The 18,885-nt window shown below is 43.4% G+C and overlaps 11 pseudogenes; all 11 read right to left on the minus strand.

Moving 5' to 3' along the window:
- Positions 1-136: 136 nt before the first annotated feature.
- LOC130339745 (U2 spliceosomal RNA) lies at positions 137-400 on the minus strand (annotated as a pseudogene).
- A 1,467-nt stretch (positions 401-1,867) lies between these two features.
- Positions 1,868-2,132, minus strand: LOC130340481 (U2 spliceosomal RNA; annotated as a pseudogene).
- A 1,437-nt stretch (positions 2,133-3,569) lies between these two features.
- On the minus strand, positions 3,570-3,833 carry LOC130339756 (U2 spliceosomal RNA; annotated as a pseudogene).
- A 1,432-nt stretch (positions 3,834-5,265) lies between these two features.
- LOC130340492 (U2 spliceosomal RNA) lies at positions 5,266-5,530 on the minus strand (annotated as a pseudogene).
- A 1,450-nt stretch (positions 5,531-6,980) lies between these two features.
- On the minus strand, positions 6,981-7,245 carry LOC130340498 (U2 spliceosomal RNA; annotated as a pseudogene).
- Positions 7,246-8,691: 1,446 nt separating this feature from the next.
- On the minus strand, positions 8,692-8,959 carry LOC130340913 (U2 spliceosomal RNA; annotated as a pseudogene).
- A 1,459-nt stretch (positions 8,960-10,418) lies between these two features.
- LOC130339775 (U2 spliceosomal RNA) lies at positions 10,419-10,682 on the minus strand (annotated as a pseudogene).
- A 1,441-nt stretch (positions 10,683-12,123) lies between these two features.
- LOC130340501 (U2 spliceosomal RNA) lies at positions 12,124-12,388 on the minus strand (annotated as a pseudogene).
- Positions 12,389-13,838: 1,450 nt separating this feature from the next.
- On the minus strand, positions 13,839-14,102 carry LOC130337962 (U2 spliceosomal RNA; annotated as a pseudogene).
- A 1,458-nt stretch (positions 14,103-15,560) lies between these two features.
- On the minus strand, positions 15,561-15,825 carry LOC130340505 (U2 spliceosomal RNA; annotated as a pseudogene).
- Positions 15,826-17,293: 1,468 nt separating this feature from the next.
- Positions 17,294-17,558, minus strand: LOC130340546 (U2 spliceosomal RNA; annotated as a pseudogene).
- Positions 17,559-18,885: the final 1,327 nt, after the last annotated feature.

Raw genomic sequence — 18,885 nt, forward strand, 5'->3', positions numbered from 1 at the left:
TGGTCATTAAAACGCTAAATGAATAGACGTTCATAAACCAGTCAGTGCAACTCATCATTTTGGTCTCCAATTCTCAAACTCAAATTCTCACCCACGGAGGATTAAATGAGAATCTTTCTTGTTTAACACTGGAATGGGGTGGTGCACTGTTCACTACCCGAAGATACTGCCACATCGGGTCAATGCATAGGGCGACAGAAGCAAGCTTCCAAATCAGCTCCCTTTCTCAAAAATCCATTTAATTTATGGTCCCCAGATAGGGAACGTATGTATCAGTATGTGCTCACAAGTCACCCAAGTGCAAGTATTCACACAAAAAAAAACGTGCCTCAGGATGCGATCTGTCGCAAGATCCTTTCTTTTTTTACACTTGATCTAAGCCAAAAGGCCTAGAGGGGATAACCGGGAAAGGGGTGGACCCAACCATTTCCCCTTCATGAGCACTCACATTACTCATAGGAATGGAAGGAAGGCTGGCAGCCAACCAGACTCCCATACACTTTCTGGGTGGGTGGCAGTCAGCCACCCATACATACATACAGCACAGGCTAAACCCACATCATCACTTAAAAAAAGGACAGGCGACCATTGCACTCTGATGGAGCATTTAGCAATGCAATCCATAGCCTGGCTTTTGCCTGAACCCCCATCACTCCTCCTCTTGCATATAAGACAATATTTCAGATCTGCATATGAAAACAACACGCCTACCTTTGTTGCACATAGCTGCCTGCCTGTCTCTAGTTACCCCACTGGCTGTAGCTGCGTCCCTTCCGACATGGAATAACACCAACTGTAACGATAAACTGAAAATTAACAGTATAAACCTGCATCATTTTGGACTCTGGTATTTGCTGAATCCGGGTGACCTGACAATCGATGGTGGTGCCGCTGGTGATTCTGGCCTTCTTGGAATCTGTTGGGCCTATGTGTTAGCTCACACATCACTTGGGTATCCATGGTAACTACCACAACATGGTCATCTGCAGTTTACATCTAGCCCGTGGCATTGAATGGCATTTTAAAAGTGCTAAGGGTCCTGGTGCAATAATCCTCCCATGAGGATCAGCCTCAACGGCTTTGTAGATTGCACTCATGTCAGCAACTCCATATACATTTTTTTTCTTCATGCTTCTTTCTTCATCCTTTTTTCTTTCTGTCATTCAGACTTTCATTCATTCGATCTCTCTCACTCACTTGCTTTAACTCATTTGTTCTCACTCACTCACTCACTCACTCACTCACTCAATCACTCACTCACTCATTCACTCTCACTCACTCTCACTCTCTCACTCACTCGCTCACTAAGTCAGTCTCTCTCTCTCTCTCTTTTTCTTTTTATATATATTTTTTTTCCGTCTTCTTCTTCTTCTTCAGACCCTGTCATAGCACTAATGCCTTTCCAATACCACCAGCAGATGGAGACACTCCATTGCAACATTGGTTGTGAGCAGCAGTTTCTAAAAACAAATGCCTCATGGCGGATTTCCCATCCATCAATGGATGGTAAATTTTGTTTTTATCATTCACTGACCACAGAAACCAATGCATGGTCAAGCAACAGCAATGACACACCCTTGTGTATAGGCATGAGACCCTCATGTCATTTAACAGGATTCAGCACCACCCACAAGACAGCTACCTGTCATGTCATGTCAAACCTGCACAGGTGTGCTAGATTATTATTATTTAGTTTTATTTTATTTTTTTACACCAATCAGTGTGCAAACATGGTCATTAAAACGCTAAATGAATAGACGTTCATAAACCAGTCAGTGCAACTCATCATTTTGGTCTCCAATTCTCAAACTCAAATTCTCACCCACGGAGGATTAAATGAGAATCTTTCTTGTTTAACACTGGAATGGGGTGGTGCACTGTTCACTACCCGAAGATACTGCCACATCGGGTCAATGCATAGGGCGACAGAAGCAAGCTTCCAAATCAGCTCCCTTTCTCAAAAATCCATTTAATTTATGGTCCCCAGATAGGGAACGTATGTATCAGTATGTGCTCACAAGTCACCCAAGTGCAAGTATTCACACAAAAAAAAAACGTGCCTCAGGATGCGATCTGTCGCAAGATCCTTTCTTTTTTTACACTTGATCTAAGCCAAAAGGCCTAGAGGGGATAACCGGGAAAGGGGTGGACCCAACCATGTCCCCTTCATGAGCACTCACATTACTCATAGGAATGGAAGGAAGGCTGGCAGCCAACCAGCCTCCCATACACTTTCTGGGTGGGTGGCAGTCAGCCACCCATACATACATACAGCACAGGCTAAACCCACATCATCACTTAAAAAAAGGACAGGCGACCATTGCACTCTGATGGAGCATTTAGCAATGCAATCCATAGCCTGGCTTTTGCCTGAACCCCCATCACTCCTCCTCTTGCATATAAGACAATATTTCAGATCTGCATATGAAAACAACACGCCTACCTTTGTTGCACATAGCTGCCTGCCTGTCTCTAGTTACCCCACTGGCTGTAGCTGCGTCCCTTCCGACATGGAATAACACCAACTGTAACGATAAACTGAAAATTAACAGTATAAACCTGCATCATTTTGGACTCTGGTATTTGCTGAATCCGGGTGACCTGACAATCGATGGTGGTGCCGCTGGTGATTCTGGCCTTCTTGGAATCTGTTGGGCCTATGTGTTAGCTCACACATCACTTGGGTATCCATGGTAACTACCACAACATGGTCATCTGCAGTTTACATCTAGCCCGTGGCATTGAATGGCATTTTAAAAGTGCTAAGGGTCCTGGTGCAATAATCCTCCCATGAGGATCAGCCTCAACGGCTTTGTAGATTGCACTCATGTCAGCAACTCCATATACATTTTTTTTTCTTCATGCTTCTTTCTTCATCCTTTTTTCTTTCTGTCATTCAGACTTTCATTCATTCGATCTCTCTCACTCACTTGCTTTAACTCATTTGTTCTCACTCACTCACTCACTCACTCTCACTCTCTCACTCACTCGCTCACTAAGTCAGTCTCTCTCTCTCTCTCTCTTTTTCTTTTTATATATATTTTTTTTCCGTCTTCTTCTTCTTCTTCTTCTTCTTCAGACCCTGTCATAGCACTAATGCCTTTCCAATACCACCAGCAGATGGAGACACTCCATTGCAACATTGGTTGTGAGCAGCAGTTTCTAAAAACAAATGCCTCATGGCGGATTTCCCATCCATCAATGGATGGTAAATTTTGTTTTTATCATTCACTGACCACAGAAACCAATGCATGGTCAAGCAACAGCAATGACACACCCTTGTGTATAGGCATGAGACCCTCATGTCATTTAACAGGATTCAGCACCACCCACAAGACAGCTACCTGTCATGTCATGTCAAACCTGCACAGGTGTGCTAGATTATTATTATTTAGTTTTATTTTATTTTTTTACACCAATCAGTGTGCAAACATGGTCATTAAAACGCTAAATGAATAGACGTTCATAAACCAGTCAGTGCAACTCATCATTTTGGTCTCCAATTCTCAAACTCAAATTCTCACCCACGGAGGATTAAATGAGAATCTTTCTTGTTTAACACTGGAATGGGGTGGTGCACTGTTCACTACCCGAAGATACTGCCACATCGGGTCAATGCATAGGGCGACAGAAGCAAGCTTCCAAATCAGCTCCCTTTCTCAAAAATCCATTTAATTTATGGTCCCCAGATAGGGAACGTATGTATCAGTATGTGCTCACAAGTCACCCAAGTGCAAGTATTCACACAAAAAAAAACGTGCCTCAGGATGCGATCTGTCGCAAGATCCTTTCTTTTTTTACACTTGATCTAAGCCAAAAGGCCTAGAGGGGATAACCGGGAAAGGGGTGGACCCAACCATGTCCCCTTCATGAGCACTCACATTACTCATAGGAATGGAAGGAAGGCTGGCAGCCAACCAGCCTCCCATACACTTTCTGGGTGGGTGGCAGTCAGCCACCCATACATACATACAGCACAGGCTAAACCCACATCATCACTTAAAAAAAGGACAGGCGACCATTGCACTCTGATGGAGCATTTAGCAATGCAATCCATAGCCTGGCTTTTGCCTGAACCCCCATCACTCCTCCTCTTGCATATAAGACAATATTTCAGATCTGCATATGAAAACAACACGCCTACCTTTGTTGCACATAGCTGCCTGCCTGTCTCTAGTTACCCCACTGGCTGTAGCTGCGTCCCTTCCGACATGGAATAACACCAACTGTAACGATAAACTGAAAATTAACAGTATAAACCTGCATCATTTTGGACTCTGGTATTTGCTGAATCCGGGTGACCTGACAATCGATGGTGGTGCCGCTGGTGATTCTGGCCTTCTTGGAATCTGTTGGGCCTATGTGTTAGCTCACACATCACTTGGGTATCCATGGTAACTACCACAACATGGTCATCTGCAGTTTACATCTAGCCCGTGGCATTGAATGGCATTTTAAAAGTGCTAAGGGTCCTGGTGCAATAATCCTCCCATGAGGATCAGCCTCAACGGCTTTGTAGATTGCACTCATGTCAGCAACTCCATATACATTTTTTTTTCTTCATGCTTCTTTCTTCATCCTTTTTTCTTTCTGTCATTCAGACTTTCATTCATTCGATCTCTCTCACTCACTTGCTTTAACTCATTTGTTCTCACTCACTCACTCACTCACTCACTCTCACTCTCTCACTCACTCGCTCACTAAGTCAGTCTCTCTCTCTCTCTCTCTTTTTCTTTTTATATATATTTTTTTTCCGTCTTCTTCTTCTTCTTCAGACCCTGTCATAGCACTAATGCCTTTCCAATACCACCAGCAGATGGAGACACTCCATTGTAACATTGGTTGTGAGCAGCAGTTTCTAAAAACAAATGCCTCATGGCGGATTTCCCATCCATCAATGGATGGTAAATTTTGTTTTTATCATTCACTGACCACAGAAACCAATGCATGGTCAAGCAACAGCAATGACACACCCTTGTGTATAGGCATGAGACCCTCATGTCATTTAACAGGATTCAGCACCACCCACAAGACAGCTACCTGTCATGTCATGTCAAACCTGCACAGGTGTGCTAGATTATTATTATTTAGTTTTATTTTATTTTTTTACACCAATCAGTGTGCAAACATGGTCATTAAAACGCTAAATGAATAGACGTTCATAAACCAGTCAGTGCAACTCATCATTTTGGTCTCCAATTCTCAAACTCAAATTCTCACCCACGGAGGATTAAATGAGAATCTTTCTTGTTTAACACTGGAATGGGGTGGTGCACTGTTCACTACCCGAAGATACTGCCACATCGGGTCAATGCATAGGGCGACAGAAGCAAGCTTCCAAATCAGCTCCCTTTCTCAAAAATCCATTTAATTTATGGTCCCCAGATAGGGAACGTATGTATCAGTATGTGCTCACAAGTCACCCAAGTGCAAGTATTCACACAAAAAAAAAACGTGCCTCAGGATGCGATCTGTCGCAAGATCCTTTCTTTTTTTACACTTGATCTAAGCCAAAAGGCCTAGAGGGGATAACCGGGAAAGGGGTGGACCCAACCATGTCCCCTTCATGAGCACTCACATTACTCATAGGAATGGAAGGAAGGCTGGCAGCCAACCAGCCTCCCATACACTTTCTGGGTGGGTGGCAGTCAGCCACCCATACATACATACAGCACAGGCTAAACCCACATCATCACTTAAAAAAAGGACAGGCGACCATTGCACTCTGATGGAGCATTTAGCAATGCAATCCATAGCCTGGCTTTTGCCTGAACCCCCATCACTCCTCCTCTTGCATATAAGACAATATTTCAGATCTGCATATGAAAACAACACGCCTACCTTTGTTGCACATAGCTGCCTGCCTGTCTCTAGTTACCCCACTGGCTGTAGCTGCGTCCCTTCCGACATGGAATAACACCAACTGTAACGATAAACTGAAAATTAACAGTATAAACCTGCATCATTTTGGACTCTGGTATTTGCTGAATCCGGGTGACCTGACAATCGATGGTGGTGCCGCTGGTGATTCTGGCCTTCTTGGAATCTGTTGGGCCTATGTGTTAGCTCACACATCACTTGGGTATCCATGGTAACTACCACAACATGGTCATCTGCAGTTTACATCTAGCCCGTGGCATTGAATGGCATTTTAAAAGTGCTAAGGGTCCTGGTGCAATAATCCTCCCATGAGGATCAGCCTCAACGGCTTTGTAGATTGCACTCATGTCAGCAACTCCATATACATTTTTTTTTCTTCATGCTTCTTTCTTCATCCTTTTTTCTTTCTGTCATTCAGACTTTCATTCATTCGATCTCACTCACTTGCTTTAACTCATTTGTTCTCACTCACTCACTCACTCAATCACTCACTCACTCATTCACTCTCACTCACTCTCACTCTCTCACTCACTCGCTCACTAAGTCAGTCTCTCTCTCTCTCTCTCTTTTTCTTTTTATATATATTTTTTTCCGTCTTCTTCTTCTTCAGACCCTGTCATAGCACTAATGCCTTTCCAATACTACCAGCAGATGGAGACACTCCATTGCAACATTGGTTGTGAGCAGCAGTTTCTAAAAACAAATGCCTCATGGCGGATTTCCCATCCATCAATGGATGGTAAATTTTGTTTTTATCATTCACTGACCACAGAAACCAATGCATGGTCAAGCAACAGCAATGACACACCCTTGTGTATAGGCATGAGACCCTCATGTCATTTAACAGGATTCAGCACCACCCACAAGACAGCTACCTGTCATGTCATGTCAAACCTGCACAGGTGTGCTAGATTATTATTATTTAGTTTTATTTTATTTTTTTACACCAATCAGTGTGCAAACATGGTCATTAAAACGCTAAATGAATAGACGTTCATAAACCAGTCAGTGCAACTCATCATTTTGGTCTCCAATTCTCAAACTCAAATTCTCACCCACGGAGGATTAAATGAGAATCTTTCTTGTTTAACACTGGAATGGGGTGGTGCACTGTTCACTACCCGAAGATACTGCCACATCGGGTCAATGCATAGGGCGACAGAAGCAAGCTTCCAAATCAGCTCCCTTTCTCAAAAATCCATTTAATTTATGGTCCCCAGATAGGGAACGTATGTATCAGTATGTGCTCACAAGTCACCCAAGTGCAAGTATTCACACAAAAAAAAAACGTGCCTCAGGATGCGATCTGTCGCAAGATCCTTTCTTTTTTTACACTTGATCTAAGCCAAAAGGCCTAGAGGGGATAACCGGGAAAGGGGTGGACCCAACCATGTCCCCTTCATGAGCACTCACATTACTCATAGGAATGGAAGGAAGGCTGGCAGCCAACCAGACTCCCATACACTCTCTGGGTGGGTGGCAGTCAGCCACCCATACATACATACAGCACAGGCTAAACCCACATCATCACTTAAAAAAAAGGACAGGCGACCATTGCACTCTGATGGAGCATTTAGCAATGCAATCCATAGCCTGGCTTTTGCCTGAACCCCCATCACTCCTCCTCTTGCATATAAGACAATATTTCAGATCTGCATATGAAAACAACACGCCTACCTTTGTTGCACATAGCTGCCTGCCTGTCTCTAGTTACCCCACTGGCTGTAGCTGCGTCCCTTCCGACATGGAATAACACCAACTGTAACGATAAACTGAAAATTAACAGTATAAACCTGCATCATTTTGGACTCTGGTATTTGCTGAATCCGGGTGACCTGACAATCGATGGTGGTGCCGCTGGTGATTCTGGCCTTCTTGGAATCTGTTGGGCCTATGTGTTAGCTCACACATCACTTGGGTATCCATGGTAACTACCACAACATGGTCATCTGCAGTTTACATCTAGCCCGTGGCATTGAATGGCATTTTAAAAGTGCTAAGGGTCCTGGTGCAATAATCCTCCCATGAGGATCAGCCTCAACGGCTTTGTAGATTGCACTCATGTCAGCAACTCCATATACATTTTTTTTTCTTCATGCTTCTTTCTTCATCCTTTTTTCTTTCTGTCATTCAGACTTTCATTCATTCAATCTCTCTCACTCACTTGCTTTAACTCATTTGTTCTCACTCACTCAATCACTCACTCACTCATTCACTCACTCTCACTCTCTCACTCACTCGCTCACTAAGTCAGTCTCTCTCTCTCTCTTTTTCTTTTTATATATATTTTTTTCCGTCTTCTTCTTCTTCTTCTTCTTCAGACCCTGTCATAGCACTAATGCCTTTCCAATACCACCAGCAGATGGAGACACTCCATTGCAACATTGGTTGTGAGCAGCAGTTTCTAAAAACAAATGCCTCATGGCGGATTTCCCATCCATCAATGGATGGTAAATTTTGTTTTTATCATTCACTGACCACAGAAACCAATGCATGGTCAAGCAACAGCAATGACACACCCTTGTGTATAGGCATGAGACCCTCATGTCATTTAACAGGATTCAGCACCACCCACAAGACAGCTACCTGTCATGTCATGTCAAACCTGCACAGGTGTGCTAGATTATTATTATTTAGTTTTATTTTATTTTTTTACACCAATCAGTGTGCAAACATGGTCATTAAAACACTAAATGAATAGACGTTCATAAACCAGTCAGTGCAACTCATCATTTTGGTCTCCAATTCTCAAACTCAAATTCTCACCCACGGAGGATTAAATGAGAATCTTTCTTGTTTAACACTGGAATGGGGTGGTGCACTGTTCACTACCCGAAGATACTGCCACATCGGGTCAATGCATAGGGCGACAGAAGCAAGCTTCCAAATCAGCTCCCTTTCTCAAAAATCCATTTAATTTATGGTCCCCAGATAGGGAACGTATGTATCAGTATGTGCTCACAAGTCACCCAAGTGCAAGTATTCACACACAAAAAAAAAAACGTGCCTCAGGATGCGATCTGTCGCAAGATCCTTTCTTTTTTTACACTTGATCTAAGCCAAAAGGCCTAGAGGGGATAACCGGGAAAGGGGTGGACCCAACCATGTCCCCTTCATGAGCACTCACATTACTCATAGGAATGGAAGGAAGGCTGGCAGCCAACCAGCCTCCCATACACTTTCTGGGTGGGTGGCAGTCAGCCACCCATACATACATACAGCACAGGCTAAACCCACATCATCACTTAAAAAAAGGACAGGCGACCATTGCACTCTGATGGAGCATTTAGCAATGCAATCCATAGCCTGGCTTTTGCCTGAACCCCCATCACTCCTCCTCTTGCATATAAGACAATATTTCAGATCTGCATATGAAAACAACACGCCTACCTTTGTTGCACATAGCTGCCTGCCTGTCTCTAGTTACCCCACTGGCTGTAGCTGCGTCCCTTCCGACATGGAATAACACCAACTGTAACGATAAACTGAAAATTAACAGTATAAACCTGCATCATTTTGGACTCTGGTATTTGCTGAATCCGGGTGACCTGACAATCGATGGTGGTGCCGCTGGTGATTCTGGCCTTCTTGGAATCTGTTGGGCCTATGTGTTAGCTCACACATCACTTGGGTATCCATGGTAACTACCACAACATGGTCATCTGCAGTTTACATCTAGCCCGTGGCATTGAATGGCATTTTAAAAGTGCTAAGGGTCCTGGTGCAATAATCCTCCCATGAGGATCAGCCTCAACGGCTTTGTAGATTGCACTCATGTCAGCAACTCCATATACATTTTTTTTCTTCATGCTTCTTTCTTCATCCTTTTTTCTTTCTGTCATTCAGACTTTCATTCATTCGATCTCTCTCACTCACTTGCTTTAACTCATTTGTTCTCACTCACTCACTCACTCACTCAATCACTCACTCACTCATTCACTCTCACTCACTCTCACTCTCTCACTCACTCGCTCACTAAGTCAGTCTCTCTCTCTCTCTCTTTTTCTTTTTATATATATTTTTTTTCCGTCTTCTTCTTCTTCTTCAGACCCTGTCATAGCACTAATGCCTTTCCAATACCACCAGCAGATGGAGACACTCCATTGCAACATTGGTTGTGAGCAGCAGTTTCTAAAAACAAATGCCTCATGGCGGATTTCCCATCCATCAATGGATGGTAAATTTTGTTTTTATCATTCACTGACCACAGAAACCAATGCATGGTCAAGCAACAGCAATGACACACCCTTGTGTATAGGCATGAGACCCTCATGTCATTTAACAGGATTCAGCACCACCCACAAGACAGCTACCTGTCATGTCATGTCAAACCTGCACAGGTGTGCTAGATTATTATTATTTAGTTTTATTTTATTTTTTTACACCAATCAGTGTGCAAACATGGTCATTAAAACGCTAAATGAATAGACGTTCATAAACCAGTCAGTGCAACTCATCATTTTGGTCTCCAATTCTCAAACTCAAATTCTCACCCACGGAGGATTAAATGAGAATCTTTCTTGTTTAACACTGGAATGGGGTGGTGCACTGTTCACTACCCGAAGATACTGCCACATCGGGTCAATGCATAGGGCGACAGAAGCAAGCTTCCAAATCAGCTCCCTTTCTCAAAAATCCATTTAATTTATGGTCCCCAGATAGGGAACGTATGTATCAGTATGTGCTCACAAGTCACCCAAGTGCAAGTATTCACACAAAAAAAAACGTGCCTCAGGATGCGATCTGTCGCAAGATCCTTTCTTTTTTTACACTTGATCTAAGCCAAAAGGCCTAGAGGGGATAACCGGGAAAGGGGTGGACCCAACCATGTCCCCTTCATGAGCACTCACATTACTCATAGGAATGGAAGGAAGGCTGGCAGCCAACCAGCCTCCCATACACTTTCTGGGTGGGTGGCAGTCAGCCACCCATACATACATACAGCACAGGCTAAACCCACATCATCACTTAAAAAAAGGACAGGCGACCATTGCACTCTGATGGAGCATTTAGCAATGCAATCCATAGCCTGGCTTTTGCCTGAACCCCCATCACTCCTCCTCTTGCATATAAGACAATATTTCAGATCTGCATATGAAAACAACACGCCTACCTTTGTTGCACATAGCTGCCTGCCTGTCTCTAGTTACCCCACTGGCTGTAGCTGCGTCCCTTCCGACATGGAATAACACCAACTGTAACGATAAACTGAAAATTAACAGTATAAACCTGCATCATTTTGGACTCTGGTATTTGCTGAATCCGGGTGACCTGACAATCGATGGTGGTGCCGCTGGTGATTCTGGCCTTCTTGGAATCTGTTGGGCCTATGTGTTAGCTCACACATCACTTGGGTATCCATGGTAACTACCACAACATGGTCATCTGCAGTTTACATCTAGCCCGTGGCATTGAATGGCATTTTAAAAGTGCTAAGGGTCCTGGTGCAATAATCCTCCCATGAGGATCAGCCTCAACGGCTTTGTAGATTGCACTCATGTCAGCAACTCCATATACATTTTTTTTTCTTCATGCTTCTTTCTTCATCCTTTTTTCTTTCTGTCATTCAGACTTTCATTCATTCGATCTCTCTCACTCACTTGCTTTAACTCATTTGTTCTCACTCACTCACTCACTCACTCTCACTCTCTCACTCACTCGCTCACTAAGTCAGTCTCTCTCTCTCTCTCTCTCTCTTTTTCTTTTTATATATATTTTTTTTCCGTCTTCTTCTTCTTCTTCTTCTTCTTCAGACCCTGTCATAGCACTAATGCCTTTCCAATACCACCAGCAGATGGAGACACTCCATTGCAACATTGGTTGTGAGCAGCAGTTTCTAAAAACAAATGCCTCATGGCGGATTTCCCATCCATCAATGGATGGTAAATTTTGTTTTTATCATTCACTGACCACAGAAACCAATGCATGGTCAAGCAACAGCAATGACACACCCTTGTGTATAGGCATGAGACCCTCATGTCATTTAACAGGATTCAGCACCACCCACAAGACAGCTACCTGTCATGTCATGTCAAACCTGCACAGGTGTGCTAGATTATTATTATTTAGTTTTATTTTATTTTTTTACACCAATCAGTGTGCAAACATGGTCATTAAAACGCTAAATGAATAGACGTTCATAAACCAGTCAGTGCAACTCATCATTTTGGTCTCCAATTCTCAAACTCAAATTCTCACCCACGGAGGATTAAATGAGAATCTTTCTTGTTTAACACTGGAATGGGGTGGTGCACTGTTCACTACCCGAAGATACTGCCACATCGGGTCAATGCATAGGGCGACAGAAGCAAGCTTCCAAATCAGCTCCCTTTCTCAAAAATCCATTTAATTTATGGTCCCCAGATAGGGAACGTATGTATCAGTATGTGCTCACAAGTCACCCAAGTGCAAGTATTCACACAAAAAAAAAACGTGCCTCAGGATGCGATCTGTCGCAAGATCCTTTCTTTTTTTACACTTGATCTAAGCCAAAAGGCCTAGAGGGGATAACCGGGAAAGGGGTGGACCCAACCATGTCCCCTTCATGAGCACTCACATTACTCATAGGAATGGAAGGAAGGCTGGCAGCCAACCAGCCTCCCATACACTTTCTGGGTGGGTGGCAGTCAGCCACCCATACATACATACAGCACAGGCTAAACCCACATCATCACTTAAAAAAAGGACAGGCGACCATTGCACTCTGATGGAGCATTTAGCAATGCAATCCATAGCCTGGCTTTTGCCTGAACCCCCATCACTCCTCCTCTTGCATATAAGACAATATTTCAGATCTGCATATGAAAACAACACGCCTACCTTTGTTGCACATAGCTGCCTGCCTGTCTCTAGTTACCCCACTGGCTGTAGCTGCGTCCCTTCCGACATGGAATAACACCAACTGTAACGATAAACTGAAAATTAACAGTATAAACCTGCATCATTTTGGACTCTGGTATTTGCTGAATCCGGGTGACCTGACAATCGATGGTGGTGCCGCTGGTGATTCTGGCCTTCTTGGAATCTGTTGGGCCTATGTGTTAGCTCACACATCACTTGGGTATCCATGGTAACTACCACAACATGGTCATCTGCAGTTTACATCTAGCCCGTGGCATTGAATGGCATTTTAAAAGTGCTAAGGGTCCTGGTGCAATAATCCTCCCATGAGGATCAGCCTCAACGGCTTTGTAGATTGCACTCATGTCAGCAACTCCATATACATTTTTTTTTCTTCATGCTTCTTTCTTCATCCTTTTTTCTTTCTGTCATTCAGACTTTCATTCATTCGATCTCACTCACTTGCTTTAACTCATTTGTTCTCACTCACTCACTCACTCAATCACTCACTCACTCATTCACTCTCACTCACTCTCACTCTCTCACTCACTCGCTCACTAAGTCAGTCTCTCTCTCTCTCTCTCTTTTTCTTTTTATATATATTTTTTTCCGTCTTCTTCTTCTTCAGACCCTGTCATAGCACTAATGCCTTTCCAATACCACCAGCAGATGGAGACACTCCATTGCAACATTGGTTGTGAGCAGCAGTTTCTAAAAACAAATGCCTCATGGCGGATTTCCCATCCATCAATGGATGGTAAATTTTGTTTCTATCATTCACTGACCACAGAAACCAATGCATGGTCAAGCAACAGCAATGACACACCCTTGTGTATAGGCATGAGACCCTCATGTCATTTAACAGGATTCAGCACCACCCACAAGACAGCTACCTGTCATGTCATGTCAAACCTGCACAGGTGTGCTAGATTATTATTATTTAGTTTTATTTTATTTTTTTACACCAATCAGTGTGCAAACATGGTCATTAAAACGCTAAATGAATAGACGTTCATAAACCAGTCAGTGCAACTCATCATTTTGGTCTCCAATTCTCAAACTCAAATTCTCACCCACGGAGGATTAAATGAGAATCTTTCTTGTTTAACACTGGAATGGGGTGGTGCACTGTTCACTACCCGAAGATACTGCCACATCGGGTCAATGCATAGGGCGACAGAAGCAAGCTTCCAAATCAGCTCCCTTTCTCAAAAATCCATTTAATTTATGGTCCCCAGATAGGGAACGTACGTATCAGTATGTGCTCACAAGTCACCCAAGTGCAAGTATTCACACAAAAAAAAACGTGCCTCAGGATGCGATCTGTCGCAAGATCCTTTCTTTTTTTACACTTGATCTAAGCCAAAAGGCCTAGAGGGGATAACCAGGAAAGGGGTGGACCCAACCATGTCCCCTTCATGAGCACTCACATTACTCATAGGAATGGAAGGAAGGCTGGCAGCCAACCAGCCTCCCATACACTTTCTGGGTGGGTGGCAGTCAGCCACCCATACATACAGCACAGGCTAAACCCACATCATCACTTAAAAAAAGGACAGGCGACCATTGCACTCTGATGGAGCATTTAGCAATGCAATCCATAGCCTGGCTTTTGCCTGAACCCCCATCACTCCTCCTCTTGCATATAAGACAATATTTCAGATCTGCATATGAAAACAACACGCCTACCTTTGTTGCACATAGCTGCCTGCCTGTCTCTAGTTACCCCACTGGCTGTAGCTGCGTCCCTTCCGACATGGAATAACACCAACTGTAACGATAAACTGAAAATTAACAGTATAAACCTGCATCATTTTGGACTCTGGTATTTGCTGAATCCGGGTGACCTGACAATCGATGGTGGTGCCGCTGGTGATTCTGGGCTTCTTGGAATCTGTTGGGCCTATGTGTTAGCTCACACATCACTTGGGTATCCATGGTAACTACCACAACATGGTCATCTGCAGTTTACATCTAGCCCATGGCATTGAATGGCATTTTAAAAGTGCTAAGGGTCCTGGTGCAATAATCCTCCCATGAGGATCAGCCTCAACGGCTTTGTAGATTGCACTCATGTCAGCAACTCCATATACATTTTTTTTTCTTCATGCTTCTTTCTTCATCCTTTTTTCTTTCTGTCATTCAGACTTTCATTCATTCGATCTCTCTCACTCACTTGCTTTAACTCATTTGTTCTCACTCACTCACTCACTCAATCACTCACTCACTCATTCACTCTCACTCACTCTCACTCTCTCACTCACTCGCTCACTAAGTCAGTCTCTCTCTCTCTCTCTCTCTTTTTCTTTTTATATATATTTTTTTCCGTCTTCTTCTTCTTCTTCTTCAGACCCTGTCATAGCACTAATGCCTTTCCAATACCACCAGCAGATGGAGACACTCCATTGCAACATTGGTTGTGAGCAGCAGTTTCTAAAAACAAATGCCTCATGGCGGATTTCCCATCCATCAATGGATGGTAAATTTTGTTTTTATCATTCACTGACCACAGAAACCAATGCATGGTCAAGCAACAGCAATGACACACCCTTGTGTATAGGCATGAGACCCTCATGTCATTTAACAGGATTCAGCACCACCCACAAGACAGCTACCTGTCATGTCATGTCAAACCTGCACAGGTGTGCTAGATTATTATTATTTAGTTTTATTTTATTTTTTTACACCAATCAGTGTGCAAACATGGTCATTAAAACGCTAAATGAATAGACGTTCATAAACCAGTCAGTGCAACTCATCATTTTGGTCTCCAATTCTCAAACTCAAATTCTCACCCACGGAGGATTAAATGAGAATCTTTCTTGTTTAACACTGGAATGGGGTGGTGCACTGTTCACTACCCGAAGATACTGCCACATCGGGTCAATGCATAGGGCGACAGAAGCAAGCTTCCAAATCAGCTCCCTTTCTCAAAAATCCATTTAATTTATGGTCCCCAGATAGGGAACGTATGTATCAGTATGTGCTCACAAGTCACCCAAGTGCAAGTATTCACACAAAAAAAAAACGTGCCTCAGGATGCGATCTGTCGCAAGATCCTTTCTTTTTTTACACTTGATCTAAGCCAAAAGGCCTAGAGGGGATAACCGGGAAAGGGGTGGACCCAACCATGTCCCCTTCATGAGCACTCACATTACTCATAGGAATGGAAGGAAGGCTGGCAGCCAACCAGCCTCCCATACACTTTCTGGGTGGGTGGCAGTCAGCCACCCATACATACATACAGCACAGGCTAAACCCACATCATCACTTAAAAAAAGGACAGGCGACCATTGCACTCTGATGGAGCATTTAGCAATGCAATCCATAGCCTGGCTTTTGCCTGAACCCCCATCACTCCTCCTCTTGCATATAAGACAATATTTCAGATCTGCATATGAAAACAACACGCCTACCTTTGTTGCACATAGCTGCCTGCCTGTCTCTAGTTACCCCACTGGCTGTAGCTGCGTCCCTTCCGACATGGAATAACACCAACTGTAACGATAAACTGAAAATTAACAGTATAAACCTGCATCATTTTGGACTCTGGTATTTGCTGAATCCGGGTGACCTGACAATCGATGGTGGTGCCGCTGGTGATTCTGGCCTTCTTGGAATCTGTTGGGCCTATGTGTTAGCTCACACATCACTTGGGTATCCATGGTAACTACCACAACATGGTCATCTGCAGTTTACATCTAGCCCGTGGCATTGAATGGCATTTTAAAAGTGCTAAGGGTCCTGGTGCAATAATCCTCCCATGAGGATCAGCCTCAACGGCTTTGTAGATTGCACTCATGTCAGCAACTCCATATACATTTTTTTTTCTTCATGCTTCTTTCTTCATCCTTTTTTCTTTCTGTCATTCAGACTTTCATTCATTCGATCTCTCTCACTCACTTGCTTTAACTCATTTGTTCTCACTCACTCACTCACTCACTCACTCAATCACTCACTCACTCATTCACTCTCACTCACTCTCACTCTCTCACTCACTCGCTCACTAAGTCAGTCTCTCTCTCTCTCTCTCTTTTTCTTTTTATATATATTTTTTTCCGTCTTCTTCTTCTTCTTCTTCAGACCCTGTCATAGCACTAATGCCTTTCCAATACTACCAGCAGATGGAGACACTCCATTGCAACATTGGTTGTGAGCAGCAGTTTCTAAAAACAAATGCCTCATGGCGGATTTCCCATCCATCAATGGATGGTAAATTTTGTTTTTATCATTCACTGACCACAGAAACCAATGCATGGTCAAGCAACAGCAATGACACACCCTTGTGTATAGGCATGAGACCCTCATGTCATTTAACAGGATTCAGCACCACCCACAAGACAGCTACCTGTCATGTCATGTCAAACCTGCACAGGTGTGCTAGATTATTATTATTTAGTTTTATTTTATTTTTTTACACCAATCAGTGTGCAAACATGGTCATTAAAACGCTAAATGAATAGACGTTCATAAACCAGTCAGTGCAACTCATCATTTTGGTCTCCAATTCTCAAACTCAAATTCTCACCCACGGAGGATTAAATGAGAATCTTTCTTGTTTAACACTGGAATGGGGTGGTGCACTGTTCACTACCCGAAGATACTGCCACATCGGGTCAATGCATAGGGCGACAGAAGCAAGCTTCCAAATCAGCTCCCTTTCTCAAAAATCCATTTAATTTATGGTCCCCAGATAGGGAACGTATGTATCAGTATGTGCTCACAAGTCACCCAAGTGCAAATATTCACACAAAAAAAAAACGTGCCTCAGGATGCGATCTGTCGCAAGATCCTTTCTTTTTTTACACTTGATCTAAGCCAAAAGGCCTAGAGGGGATAACCGGGAAAGGGGTGGACCCAACCATGTCCCCTTCATGAGCACTCACATTACTCATAGGAATGGAAGGAAGGCTGGCAGCCAACCAGACTCCCATACACTCTCTGGGTGGGTGGCAGTCAGCCACCCATACATACATACAGCACAGGCTAAACCCACATCATCACTTAAAAAAAAGGACAGGCGACCATTGCACTCTGATGGAGCATTTAGCAATGCAATCCATAGCCTGGCTTTTGCCTGAACCCCCATCACTCCTCCTCTTGCATATAAGACAATATTTCAGATCTGCATATGAAAACAACACGCCTACCTTTGTTGCACATAGCTGCCTGCCTGTCTCTAGTTACCCCACTGGCTGTAGCTGCGTCCCTTCCGACATGGAATAACACCAACTGTAACGATAAACTGAAAATTAACAGTATAAACCTGCATCATTTTGGACTCTGGTATTTGCTGAATCCGGGTGACCTGACAATCGATGGTGGTGCCGCTGGTGATTCTGGCCTTCTTGGAATCTGTTGGGCCTATGTGTTAGCTCACACATCACTTGGGTATCCATGGTAACTACCACAACATGGTCATCTGCAGTTTACATCTAGCCCGTGGCATTGAATGGCATTTTAAAAGTGCTAAGGGTCCTGGTGCAATAATCCTCCCATGAGGATCAGCCTCAACGGCTTTGTAGATTGCACTCATGTCAGCAACTCCATATACATTTTTTTTTCTTCATGCTTCTTTCTTCATCCTTTTTTCTTTCTGTCATTCAGACTTTCATTCATTCAATCTCTCTCACTCACTTGCTTTAACTCATTTGTTCTCACTCACTCAATCACTCACTCACTCATTCACTCACTCACTCATTCACTCTCACTCACTCTCACTCTCTCACTCACTCGCTCACTAAGTCAGTCTCTCTCTCTCTCTCTCTTTTTCTTTTTATATATATTTTTTTCCGTCTTCTTCTTCTTCTTCTTCTTCTTCAGACCCTGTCATAGCACTAATGCCTTTCCAATACCACCAGCAGATGGAGACACTCCATTGCAACATTGGTTGTGAGCAGCAGTTTCTAAAAACAAATGCCTCATGGCGGATTTCCCATCCATCAATGGATGGTAAATTTTGTTTTTATCATTCACTGACCACAGAAACCAATGCATGGTCAAGCAACAGCAATGACACACCCTTGTGTATAGGCATGAGACCCTCATGTCATTTAACAGGATTCAGCACCACCCACAAGACAGCTACCTGTCATGTCATGTCAAACCTGCACAGGTGTGCTAGATTATTATTATTTAGTTTTATTTTATTTTTTTACACCAATC

Source organism: Hyla sarda, chromosome 1, assembly GCF_029499605.1.
Source record: "Hyla sarda isolate aHylSar1 chromosome 1, aHylSar1.hap1, whole genome shotgun sequence".
NCBI lineage: Eukaryota > Metazoa > Chordata > Amphibia > Anura > Hylidae > Hyla > Hyla sarda.